The sequence below is a fragment of the Zea mays genome, chromosome 3 (assembly GCF_902167145.1).
Source record: "Zea mays cultivar B73 chromosome 3, Zm-B73-REFERENCE-NAM-5.0, whole genome shotgun sequence".
Taxonomy (NCBI): Eukaryota; Viridiplantae; Streptophyta; class Magnoliopsida; order Poales; family Poaceae; genus Zea; species Zea mays.
The window spans coordinates 124548720-124562817 of record NC_050098.1 but is presented as its reverse complement, the minus strand read 5'-3'; positions in this window follow the sequence as shown (position 1 = coordinate 124562817).

The window sequence follows — 14098 nt, the reverse complement described above, 5'->3', positions numbered from 1 at the left end:
AATTCTTTTTGTAAATCCTTTTCAAAGTCCTTTTGCAAATAGTCAAAGGTAAATGAATAAGATTTTGCGAAGCATTTTGAAGATTTCAAATTTTCTCCCCTGTTTCAAATGCTTTTCCTTTGACTAAACAAAACTCCCCCTTGATAAAATCCTCCTCTTAGTGTTCAAGAGGGTTTTGATATACCAATTTAAAAATACTACTTTCTCCCCTTTTGAACATAAATAGATACCAATTTGAAATCATTAGTTTGAAAATTAGGTGGTGGTGTGGTCCTTTTGCTTTGGGCTAATACTTTCTCCCCCTTTGGCATGAATCGCCAAAAACGGATACTTTGAGTGAAATATAAGCCCGTTCAACTACTTTCTCCTCCTTTGGCAAACAAAATATGAGTGAAGATTATACCAAAGCGAAGGATGAGTTGCGGAGTGGAGTGGAAGCCTTTGTCTTCGCCGAAGACTCCAATTCTCTTTCAATACACCTATGACTTGGTTTGAAATTCACTTGAAAACACATTAGTCATAGCATATGAAAGAGATATGATCAAATGTATATTTATGAGCTATGTGTGCAAAACATCAAAAGAAATTCCTAGAATCAAGAATATTTAGCTCACGCCTAAGTTTGTTAAAAGTTTGTTCATCTAGTGGCTTGGTAAAGATATCGGCTAATTGATCCTTAGTGTTAATATATGCAATCTCGATATCTCCCTTTTGTTGGTGATCCCTTAAAAAATGATACCGAATGGCTATGTGTATAGTGCGGCTATGCTCAACGGGATTATCCGCCATGCAGATTGCACTCTCATTATCACATAGAAGAGGAACTTTAGTTAATTTGTAACCGTAGTCCCTAAGGGTTTGCCTCATCCACAGCAATTGCACGCAACAATGACCTGTGACAATATACTCGGCTTCGGCGGTAGAAAGAGCTACGGAATTTTGCTTCTTTGAAGCCCAAGACACCAAGGATCTTCCCAAGAACTGGCAAGTCCCCGATGTGCTCTTTCTATTAATTTTACACCCCGCCCAATCGGCATCCGAATAACTAATTAAATCAAATGTGGATCCCCAAGGGTACCAAAACCCAAACTTAGGAGTATGAACTAAATATCTCAAGATTCATTTTACGGCCGTAAGGTGAGCTTCCTTAGGGTCGGCTTGGAATCTTGCACACATGCATACGGAAAGCATAATATCCGGTCGAGATGCACATAAGTAGAGTAAATAGCCTATCATCGACCGGTATACCTTTTGATCGACAGATTTACCTCCCGTGTCGAGGTCGAGATGCCCATTGGTTCCCATGGGTGTCTTGATGGGTTTGGCATCCTTCATCCCAAACTTGTTTAGAATGTCTTGAATATACTTTGTTTGGCTAATGAAGGTGCCCTCTTGGAGTTGCTTCACTTGAAATCCTAAGAAGTACTTCAACTCCCCCATCATCGACATCTCGAATTTTTGTGTCATGATCCTACTAAATTCCTCACATGTAGATTCGTTAGTAGACCCAAATATAATATCATCAACATAAATTTGGCATACAAACAAATCATTGTCAAGAGTTTTAGTGAATAGAGTAGGATCGGCCTTTCCGACTTTGAAGCCATTAGTGATAAGAAAATCTCTTAGGCATTCATACCATGCTCTTGGGGCTTGCTTGAGCCCATAAAGCGCCTTAGAGAGTTTATATACGTGATTAGGGTACTCACTATCTTCAAAGCCGGGAGGTTGCTCAACATAGACCTCTTACTTGATTGGTCCATTGAGGAAGGCACTTTTCACGTCCATTTGGTAAAGCTTAAAGCCATGGTAAGTAGCATAGGCAAGTAATATACGAATTGACTCAAGCCTAGCTACGGGTGCATAGGTTTCCCCGAAGTCCAAACCTTCGACTTGTGAGTATCCCTTGGCCACAAGTCGGGCTTTGTTCCTTGTCACCACACCATGCTCATCTTGCTTGTTGCGAAAACCCACTTGGTTCCTACAACATTTTGATTAGGACGTGGAACCAAATGCCATACCTCGTTCCTAGTGAAGTTGTTGAGCTCCTCTTGCATCGCCACCACCCAATTCGAATCTTGTAGTGCTTCCTCTACCCTGTGTGGCTCAATAGAGGAGACAAAAGAGTAATGCTCACAAAAATGTGCAACACGAGATCTAGTGGTTACCCCCTTATGAATGTCGCCGAGGATGGTGTCGACGGGGTGATCTCGTTGGATTGCTTGGTGGACTCTTGGGTGTGGCAGTCTTGGTTCTTCATCCTCCTTGTCTTGACCATTTGCATCTCCCCCTTGATCATTGCCGTCATCTTGAGGTGGCTCATCTCTTTGATCTTCTACTTCATCAACTTGAGCCTCATCCTCATTTTGAGTTGGTGGAGATGCTTGCGTGGAGGAGGATGGTTGATCTTGTGCATTTGGAGGCTCTTCGACTTCCTTAGGACACACATCCCCAATGGACATGTTCCTTAACGCGATGCACGAAGCCTCTTCATCACCTATCTCATCAAGATCAACTTGCTCTACTTGAGAGCCGTTAGTCTCATCAAACACAACGTCACAAGAAACTTCAACTAGTCCTGAGGACTTGTTAAAGACTCTATATGCCCTTGTGTTTGAATCATATCCTAGTAAAAAGCCTTCTACAGTCTTAGGAGCAAATTTAGATTTTCTACCTCTTTTAACAAGAATAAAGCATTTGCTACCAAAGACTCTAAAATATGAAATATTGGGCTTTTTACCGGTTAGGAGTTCGTATGATGTCTTCTTGAGTATTCGATGTAGATACAACCGATTGATGGCGTAGCAGGCGGTGTTGACTGCCTCGGCCCAAAACCGATCCGAAGTCTTGTACTCATCAAGCATGGTTCTTGCCATGTCTAATAGAGTTCTATTCTTCCTCTCCACTACACCATTTTGTTGTGGGGGTGTAGGGAGAAGAGAACTCATGCTTGATGCCCTCCTCCTCAAGGAAGCCTTCGATTTGTGAGTTCTTGAACTCCGTCCCGTTGTCGCTTCTAATTTTCTTGATCCTTAAGCCGAACTCGTTTTGAGCCCGTCTCAAGAATCCTTTTAAGGTCTCTTGGGTATGAGATTTTTCTTGCAAAAAGAACACCCAAGTGAAGCGAGAATAATCATCCACAATAACTAGACAGTACTTACTCCCGCCGATGCTTATGTAAGCTATCGGACCGAATAGGTCCATGTGTAGGAGCTCGAGTGGCCTGTCAGTCGTCATGATGTTCTTATGTGGATGATGAACACCAACTTGCTTCCTTGCCTGACATGCGCTACAAATCCTGTCTTTCTCAAAATGAACATTTGTTAGTCCCAAAATGTGTTCTCCCTTTAGAAGTTTGTGAAGATTCTTCATTCCAACATGTGCTAGTCGGCGATGCCAGAGCCAGCCCATGTTAGTCTTAGCAATTAAGCAAGTGTCGAGTTCAGCTCTATCAAAATCTACTAAGTATAGCTGACCCTCTAACATTCCCTTAAATGCTATTGAATCATCACATCTTCTAAAGACAGTAACACCTACATCTGTGAAAAGACATTTGTAGCCCATTTTGCATAATTGAGAAACGGAAAGCAAATTGTAATCTAAAGAGTCTACAAGAAAAACATTTGAAATAGAATGGTTAGGAGATATAGCAATTTTACCCAATCCTTTGACCAAACCTTGATTTCCATCCCCGAATGTAATAGCTCGTTGGGGATCTTGGTTTTTCTCGTAGGAGGAGAACATTTTCTTCTCCCCTGTCATGTGGTTTGTGCACCCGCTATCGATGATCCAACTTGAGCCTCCGGATGCATAAACCTACAAAACAAGTTTAGTTCTTGATTTTAGGTACCCAAACGGTTTTGGGTCCTTTGGCATTAGATACAAGAACTTTGGGTACCCAAACACAAGTCTTTGATCCCTTGTGTTTGCCCCCAACAAACTTGGCAACTACCTTGCCGGATTTGATAGTCAAAACATAAGATGCATCAAAAGTTTTAAATGAGAAGTTGGAATTATTTGATGCACTAGGAGTTTTCTTCTTAGGCAATTTTGCATGGGTTGATTGCCTAGAACTAGATGTCTCACCCTTATACATAAAAGCATGATTAGGGCCAGAGTGAGACTTCCTAGAGTGAATTCTCCTAATTTTGCTCTCGGGATAACCGGCAGGGTACAAAATGTAACTCTCGTTATCCTAAGGCATGGGATCCTTGCCCTTAACAAAATTAGACAATATTTTAGGAGGGGCATTAAGTTTGACATTGTCTCCCTTTTGGAAGCCAATGCCATCCTTGATGCCAGGGCGTCTCCCACTATAGAGCATGCTTCTAGCAAATTTAAATTTCTCATTTTCTAAGTCATGCTCACTTATCTTAGCATTAAGTTGAGCTATGTGATCATTTTGTTTCTTAATTAAAGCTAGGTGATCATGGATAGCATCAACATTAATGTCTCTACATCTAGTACAAATGGAAGTATGTTCAACGGTAGATGTAGAGGGTTTGCAAGATTTTAATTCTACAACCTTAGCATGCAATATGTCATTTTTACTTCTAAGGTCGGAAATGGATGCATTGCAAACATCTAATTCTTTAGCCTTAGCAAGCAATTTTTCATTTTCAATCCTAAGGCTAGCAATAGAAATGTTCAATTCTTCAATCTTAGCAAGCAAATCAACATTATCATTTCTAAGATTGGGAGTTGAAACATCACAAGCATTTGAGTCAACCTTAGCAATTAAACTAGCATTCTCATTTCTAAGGTTGTCAATAGTCTCATGGCAAGTGCTTAGCTCACTAGATAGTTTTTCACATTTTTCTACTTCTAGAGCGTAAGCATTTTTAACCTTAACATGCTTCTTATTTTCTTTAATAAGGAAGTCCTCTTGGGTGTCCAAGAGATCATCCTTCTCATGAATAGCACTAATCAATTCATTTAATTTTTCCTTTTGTTGCATGTTTAGGTTGGCAAAAAGAATGCGTAAGTTATCCTCCTCATTACTAGCATTATCCTCATCACTAGAGGTTTCATATTTGGTAGAGGATCTTGAATTTACCTTCTTCCTTTTGCCATCCTTTGCCATGAGGCACTTGTGGCCGACGTTGGGGAAGAGGAGTCCCTTGGTGACGGCGATGTTTGCGGCGTCCTCGTCGGAGGAGGAGTCGGTGGAGCTCTCGTCGGAGTCCCACTCCCGACAAACATGGGCATCGCCACTCTTCTTCTTGTAGTATCTCTTCTTCTCCTTTCTTCTCCCCTTCTTGTCGTCGCCCCTGTCACTATCACTAGATAATGGACATTTTGCAATAAAATGACCGGGCTTACCACATTTGTAGCACACTTTCTTGGAGTGGGGCTTGTAATCTTTCCCCCTCCTTTGTTTGAGGATTTGGCAGAATCTCTTGATGATGAGCGCCATTTCCTCGTTGTCGAGCTTGGAGGCGTCGATGGGTGTTCTACTTGAAGTAGACTCCTTCTTTTCCTCCGTCGCTTTGAATGCGACCGGTTGTGCTTCGGAGGGGCCATCAAGCTCGTTAATCTTCTTTGAGCCTTTGATCATCAATTCAAAGCTCACAAAATTCCCTATTACCTCCTCGGGAGACATTAGTGTATATCTAGGATTTCCTCGAATTAATTGAACTTGCGTAGGGTTAAGAAAAACGAGGGATCTTAGAATAACCTTAACCATCTCATGGTCATCCCATTTCTTACTCCCGAGGTTGTGCACTTGGTTCACCAAGGTTTTGAGCCGGTTGTACATGTCTTGTGGCTCCTCCCCTTGGCGAAGTCGAAAGCGACCGAGCTCCCCCTCGATCGTTTCACGCTTGGTGATTTTTGTCACCTCGTCTCCTTCGTGCGCGGTCTTTAGCGTGTCCCAAATCTCCTTAGCACTTTTCAACCCTTGCACATTATTATACTCCTCTCGACTTAGAGAGGCGAGGAGTATAGTTGTGGCTTGGGAGTTGAAGTGTTGGATTTGGGCCACTTCGTCCTCATCATAATCTTCATCCCCTACGGATGGTACCTGTACACCAAACACAATAACATCCCATATACTTTTTGTGGAGTGAGGTTAGGTGATATCGCATTAAATCACTCCACCTAGCATAATCTTCACCATCAAACGTTGGTGGTTTACCTAATGGGACGGAAAGTAAAGGCGTGTGTTTAGGAATGCGAGGATAGCGTAGGGGGATCTTACTAAACTTCTTGCGCTCATGGCGCTTAGAAAGTTACAGACGACGTGTCGGAGCCGGAGGTGGATGGCGACGAGGAGTCGGTCTCATAGTAGACCACCTTCCTCATCTTCTTCTTGTCACCACCCCGACGCGACTTGTGTGAAGGGGATTCCTTTTCCTTCCCCTTCCCTTTGTTGTAGGACTCTCCCGATGGAGCCTTCCCGTGGCTTGTAGTGGGCTTCTCGCCGGTCACCATCTCCTTCTTGGCGTGATCTCCCGACATCACTTCGAGCGGTTAGGCTCTAATGAAGCACCGGGCTCTGATACCAATTGAAAGTCGCCTAGAGGGGGGTGAATAGGGCGAATCTAAAATTTACAAACTTAATCACAACTACAAGCCGGGTTAGCGTTAGAAATCTAAACGAGTCCGAGAGAGAGGGCGCAAAACAAATCGTAAGCGAATAAAGAGTGTGACACAAGGATTAGTTTTACCGAGGTTCGGTTCTCGCAAACCTACTCCCCGTTGAGGTGGTCACAAAGACCGGGTCTCTTTCAACCCTTTCCCTCTCTCAAACGATCCCTCGGACCAAGTGAGCTTCTCTTCTCAATCAAACGGGAACAAACTTCCCCACAAGGACCACCACACAATTGGTGTCTCTTGCCTTGGTTACAATTGAGTTGTTTGCAAGAAAGAATGAAAGAAGGAAGCAATCCAAGTGCAAGAGCTCAAAATAACACAACAAATATCTCTCACTAATCACTAAAGCCTTGTGTGGAATTGGGAGAGGATTTGATCTATTTGGTGTGTCTAGTATTGAATGCTATATCTCTTGTAAGGTGTAGAAGTGTAGAAACTTGGATGACTTGAATGTGGGGGTGGTTGGGGTATTTATAGCCCCAACCACCAAACTTGACCGTTGGTGGAGGCTGCTGTCGACGGGCGCACCGGACAGTCCGGTGCGCCACCGAACACTGTCCGGTGCGCCAGCCACGTCACCAGGCCGTTGGGTTCCGACCGTTGGAGCTCTGTCTTGTGGGCCCGCCTGGCTGTTCGGTGGTGCACCGGACAGGCCCTGTAGGCTGTCCGGTGTGCCCCCCGCGTGTGCTCTGCTCCTCTGCACGCGTAGGCGTGCATTTAATGCGTTGCAGTCGACCGTTGCGCACGAAGTAGCCGTTGCTCCGCTGTCACACCGGACAGTCCGGTGACTCACCGGACAGTCCGGTGAATTATAGCGGAGCAGATTCCCGAAGCTGGCGAGTTCAGAGTTGCTCTTCCTTGGGACACCGGACACTGTCCGGTGATGCACCGGACAGTCCGGTGAATTATAGCGAAGCGCCTCTGAAAATTCCCGAAGGTGAAGAGTTGGGCGTCGAGTCCCCTGGTGCACCGGACACTGTCCGGTGGCACACCGGACAGTCCGGTGCGCCAGACCAGGGCACACTTTGGTTGTCCCTTGCTCTCTTGTTCGAACCCATTTCTTGATCTTTTTATTGGCTTTTTGTGAACCTTTGGCACCTGTAGAACTTATAGACTAGAGCAAACTAGTTAGTCCAATTATTTGTGTTGGGCAATTCAACCACCAAAATCAATTAGGAAATAGGTGTAAGCCTAATTCCCTTACAAAGTGTCCTAACACTACTAGAGAGATTGCTAGAGAGATGGATGAAGCTTTGAATAATGGGAAGCGGGCTAGGGCGCTGTACCTAGATGACGATGTAATGGAAGATGAAGCAGGACAAGATGATGATGTGCAAGACGAATTGTTAGTCTTTGTGCTTCATCATCCGGTTGTGAGCGGAATTGGAGTACATTTGAATTTGTAAGTGAGCTAGTCAAATTATTCAATTTCTATTCGCCACTACTTTTTATCCTCAGTTCTTCATTGGTTAAATGGCTACTTTTATTTACACTTGTAGATGCATACCAAAAAGAGGAATAGGTTAGATCACAAAAGGTTGAATGGCTTGGTATATGTTTCATACAACAGAAAGATGGCTGATAGGTTTCAAAAAATACGTGAGGAAGGAAAAAACTTTGATCCTTTGATTATAGAAGACTTTGATTGGGACAATGAATGGGTTGATCCATTAGCTAATTCTTCTCATGTTAGCAATGCTCTTGGAGACGATTTCAATTTATCATGGGACCAAGTTGATGAAGCTATTGGTGCATCTGCACATCTCAGAGGTCGTAATTTTCCTAGGAGAGCTGCTGGTGTGTGTGTGAGAAGGAATGAAGACCTTGAGGAAGAGGAGACTAATTTAGCAAATGAAGATGACGAGGACGAGGAATATATTCTTGATGATCTTGATGTGGAAGATGAAATTGAAGGAAGCAATAGTGGAAACGATGGTGATGATCAAGGCGTGGATGCTCATGGTCTTAATATTGATGAGTTCGATGATGGTTACTAATCATGCATGAAGTTGTAACTTGTGTTGTGTGGTTGAACTTGTGTTGTTGAACTTGATCTATTTCTTTTTATGCTAATGCTATTTGGTTTGTGAACTCAACTTATGTATGAACTTATTCTATATTTGAAATTATATGTCAAGTCTGAAAAGACGTTTCAACGTTCGTTTAAACTTTTAAACGTTGAAAAGTTGGTTCATAAAGTTTTAACGTTTTACCGCTTTAATAACCATGGTCATGGAGCGGCTCTTCTCTTCCGCCACGGGCCGGGCCGTAGCTCCCACTTCGAGGTTGCGACGTCGGGAGTCACCTCGCCTCGGAGCTGTGCCACGACTCCTCGTCATGCAGCGGTGCTGGGCTCCTCACTGTCGACCGTTCCCGCACCATGGAGCTAGGCTAGGCCGCCAGCAGCCCTTGCCCTGCCTCCTCGTGTCGCGGAGATGGTCAGTCCTCCATTGTTGGTTGAGCCCTCCGTGTCAAGGTGATCTGTCGTTTTTGTTGTGTATCTTTTCCTTTTTCCAGATCAGAGATCGGGTTTGCGTCGCCCACCGCCAGTCGACTCACGCATCCTCGACATTGGCTTCAACAACACCGGCTTCCTCACCTTCTTCGACGGTGCAACAGGCGTGGCCTATGGCGTAACCGGAACGCCTGCCTGTGTCGGTGTCACGCCTCTTCGTCTACACGTCCATCAATGTCGGCTCGTCATCGCCACCACCGATCGGGAGGCTCCACCATTGACATCACCATCGTCGTCTATGACTCGCACGCCGTCAACCTGATGATCCGATCGCGGGCGAATCACCCTCCCGAGACGTTTTGTTGTTCATCGCGCGATGCTTCACCAAGCAAGAGGGCCGTCGTTGCGTCGCCTCCTCAAGCAGCAGCATCATTGTCTATCGTTGACCAACGCCGTTGCATCTACACCATCGTTGAATTCGTCGGTGCGTGTCTCCCGCGCACGGATTGAGCAGGCTGTTCGACATATGCAAGCTGCGCTAGTACACCTCATCGTTTTGCGCCGCGGGTCCTCCTGCATGTTGCGTCAACACCTTGCGTTGGTGTTGCGCCTGTTCGAGGCGTGTTGGGTCTATGCTTCGTCGCCGAAGGTCTTATAGAAAGAAGTGGTCCTCGGCTGAAGCTGTTAGCATAAGATAGCCGAAGGGTCCTCTTCGTGAAGCTTCGTCATTACAAACCGACTTAAACATAGAATGACCTTTTAGTCCATAAAGGTCTGAGTCAATACTGTAAGCTTTTATAAGGGGCATACTTGTAATTCTTCACAGGCTGCGTCCTGTGCCTATAAATAGTGAACAGTATTCCATTACTGTTCACGCTTTCTGATTTTGACAATCGCATCTTTTGGGAATCAGGCTTTGCCAAGGCAGAGGTATAAATGTATTCAATGATATAACATGATTCGTTTGTGATTTATTCCTCTATTTATACCCTTTATTTTATTTTGTTTTATGCAACTCATCAAAGTCCAATTACGAAGATTTAACCTTCGTAATTGTATTCTTATTAACCTTCGTCCGAGGCTCATTATCCTCAAGGGAATAATGTTTTACGGACGAAGGACGTTAACATTTAACATTTTATGTTGCCTTGTTCTTAATTCATAGCATTTGAGAACAAGTCCCCAACATTGGCGCCCACCTCCGGTGAACTCACTTCCACTTTTTGAGCTGATGGCTTCGTTCAACGACCAAGCTGGCGCTGCTTCGGACCCGAAGCTGGTGCTCCCGATCACAGGTGGCTCGTCCTCAGAGCCAGCTAACAAGAAACAAAAGAAGGAAGCACAGAGAAGGGTACAACATGTTGGGGTGCAAGGACCCTTCATCAAGTCAAGATGGTCTCACATTCCTATTACCTTCTCCCAAGAGGACCTTCAGCTCAAAGATTACCCACACAACGATGCCATGGTTATCTCTTGTGTTATCAAAGGATTTCTGGTCCACAATGTCTTGGTTGACACAGGCAGTGCAGCTGACATCATATTTGCTAAGGCTTTCAGACAAATGCAAGAGCCAGAAGATAAGATTCATGATGCTACACATCCTCTCTGTGGCTTCGGAGGAAGGCAGATTGTAGCATTGGGCAAGATCACCATGTCAGTGACCTTCGGGTTCATCAACAACACTAGAACTGAGCAAGTTGTGTTTGACATTGTTGACATGGAATACCCTTACAATGCAATTATTGGTCGTGGTACCCTCAATGCCTTCGAAGCAATCCTTCATCCTGCCTATCTTTGCATGAAGATACCTTCGGATCAGGGACCCATTGCTATCCATGGAAGTCAGGAAGCTGCAAGAAGGGCCGAAGGCAATTGGACTGACTCAAAAGCAATCCATAACATAGATGGAGCTGAAGCTTGTGAACAGTACAAATTCAGAAGGGAGAAAGCAGCTTCAGCAGATCAGCCGAAGCCTATGCTCTTATGTGAGGACATAGCAGAGCAGAAGGTACTGTTAGGCTCTCAATTATCCGAAGAGCAGGAGAAAACCTTGATAAGGTTTTTGTTCAATAACAAAGATGTTTTTGCATGGTCAGCCAATGATCTATGCGGAGTTAATAGAGATGTTATTGAGCACTTGCTCAATGTCGATCCATCTTTCAGACCCAGAAAGCAAAGGCTTCGGAAAATGTCAGATGATAAGGCCGAAGGTGCTCGCAACGAAGTCAAAAGACTCCTCAGTGCAGGAGTTATCAGAGAAGTGAAGTACCCAGAATGGCTAGCTAACACTGTTATGGTAAAAAAGGCCAATGGCAAGTGGCGAATGTGCATCGATTTTACAGATCTTAACAAGGCTTGTCCGAAGGATGAATTCCCACTACCAAGGATAGACTCTTTAGTTGATGCAGCAGCTTCTTCAGAGCTCATGAGTCTGTTAGACTGTTATTCAGGCTATCACCAAATTTGGATGAAGAAGGAAGATGAGCCGAAGACTAGCTTCATAACTCCAAGTGGCACATATTGCTATCTTCGGATGCCTGAGGGGCTCAAAAACGCTGGAGGAAGTTTCAGCCGAATGACTGCGAAGGTTCTCCAATCTCAAATAGGCAGAAATGTGCTAACTTATGTTGATGACATCATTGTAAAAAGCACGAAGCAGGAGAATCATATTGCTGATCTGCAGGAGACCTTCGCCAGTTTCAGGCAAGCTGGCTTAAAGTTAAATCCAGAAAAATGCGTCTTCGGAGTGAAGAAGGGGAAATTTCTTGGATGCTTGGTTTCAACAAAGGGAATTGAAGCTAATCCAAGTAAAATTGAAGCTATACTTCGGATGGAGCCACCAACTACAAAGAAGGGAGCTCAAAGATTGACAGGAAGATTGGCATCTCTCAATAGATTCATATCTAGATCAGCAGAGAGAAACTTACCATTCTTCGAAGTGCTGAAGTCAGCCGAAGTCTTTCAATGGGGACCAATCCAGTAGAAGGCTTTCGAAGAACTGAAACAGTATTTGATAGATCTAACAACATTGACTCCACCAATGCCAGGGGCTCCTTTATTATTATATGTGGCAGCTTCGCACTCAGCGGTAAGTGCAGCGCTTGTCCAGGAGAAGCTTGATGGTCAAGTCAAGAGGCAGGCCCCAATATATTTTGTTTCCGAGGTTCTTAGTTTATCAAAGAAAAATTATACAGAGTTGGAGAAGGTACAGTATGCTGTCTTGATGGCCTCCAGGAAGCTTCGGCACTATTTCCAAGCTTACAACATAATTGTTCCTTCTTCACAACCTCTGAAGGATATTATGAGGAACCGAGAAGCTACTGGAAGGATTGGAAAATGGGCTGCAGAGCTCAATGAATTTTGTATTGAATATGTTCATAGATCTTCGATTCAGTCCCAGGCGTTGGCAGACTTCATTGCTGACTGGACGCCAGGGGCTCAGGAGGAAGAAATGAATAAAGATAACGAAGCATGGACAGTGTTTTGTGATGGATCTTGGGGAACCTTCGGAGCAGGAGCGGCTGCTGTGTTGGTTTCACCTTCCAAAGTCAAAACTTGTTATGCGGCAAAGCTTGATTTTAGTTGCACAAATAACATTGCTGAGTACGAAGCATTGATTCTAGGTCTTCGGAAGTTAAAAGCAATGGGAATCAGAAGGGCCATACTTAAAACTGATTCCCAGGTTGTTTCGGGTCACATTGACAAGAGTTGCAAGGCTAAGGATCCGAAGCTTGAAAAATATCTGGATATGGTTCGAAGAGTTGAAGCTTCCTTCGAAGGGTTTTCTGTCAAAAATATCCCTCGAGGACAAAATGAGCATGCTGATTTGCTAGCTAAGTCAGCAGCACAGGGGCGGCCTTTACCTTCGGATGTGTTCTTCGAAACAATAAAAGCACCTTCGGTGGAACTTCTTGAAAGGGCAGTCCTTAATATATCTCCTGTTTTTAGCGAAGATTGGAGAACCGAGATCATCTCTTACCTTCAGGGTAAATTCCTTTCAGATGACGAAGCTTATAACAAGAGGATAGAGGCAAGAGCTCGTCCATATGTCATAATAGAAGGGGAGTTGTACAAGCATGGAGTTTGTGCTCCGCTACTCAAATGTTTATCCAGAGCCGAAGGTATAGAGTTAATGAAAGAAATACATGCAGGCCTGTGTGGATCTCACATCGGATCTAGGCCGTTACTTGGAAAAATTTTCCGCCAAGGATTTTATTGGCCGAAGGCAGCTTCGGATGCAGCGGAATTGGTCCAAAAGTGCGAAGGTTGTCAGAAATGTGCACGAGATAAAAAACAACCTTCGTCCCTCACACAACTCATACAACCCATTTGGCCATTGCAAAGATGGGGCCTTGATTTGTTAGGTCCGTTACCACCAGCCCAAGGGAACCTAAGATATGTTGTAGTGGCGGTGGAATATTTTTCTAAATGGATTGAAGCGAAGCCTTTAGCTACAATAACTTCGGCCACCGTCCAAAAGTTTTTCTGGCAGAACATTGTTTGTCGTTTCGGGGTACCAAAGGCTATCACTGTGGATAATGGAACACAGTTTGATTCCGAAGCTTTTAGGGATTTCTGTGATCAGATTGGTACGAAGATCCATTTTGCATCAGTCAGACATCCGGAGTCAAATGGACTCGTTGAAAGAGCCAATGGCATTATAATGACAGGAATAATGAAGTTAATCTTCAATCAACCCAGGGGAAAATGGCCAGATCAGTTAACCAAAGTGGTGTGGAGCCATAATACAACAACATCAAGGTCTACAGGTTTTACTCCATTTAAGTTGTTATTCGGTGACGAAGCAATAACTCCGGAGGAAGCTAAAACCGGATCAATAAGGATATTAGCTTCGGCAGAATCAGATTCCGAAGCTACTTATTCTATAGAAAAAGATGCTTTAGAAGGGATCAGACTGCAAGCCGTGGAGAATATCAATAAATATCAAGCCGAAACAGTCAAATGGCGGGATAGAAAGGTTCGGCTAAAAAATATTGAGCCAGGGCACTTGGTGCTTCGGAGAGTGGCCAACCCAGAAACAGTGGGCAA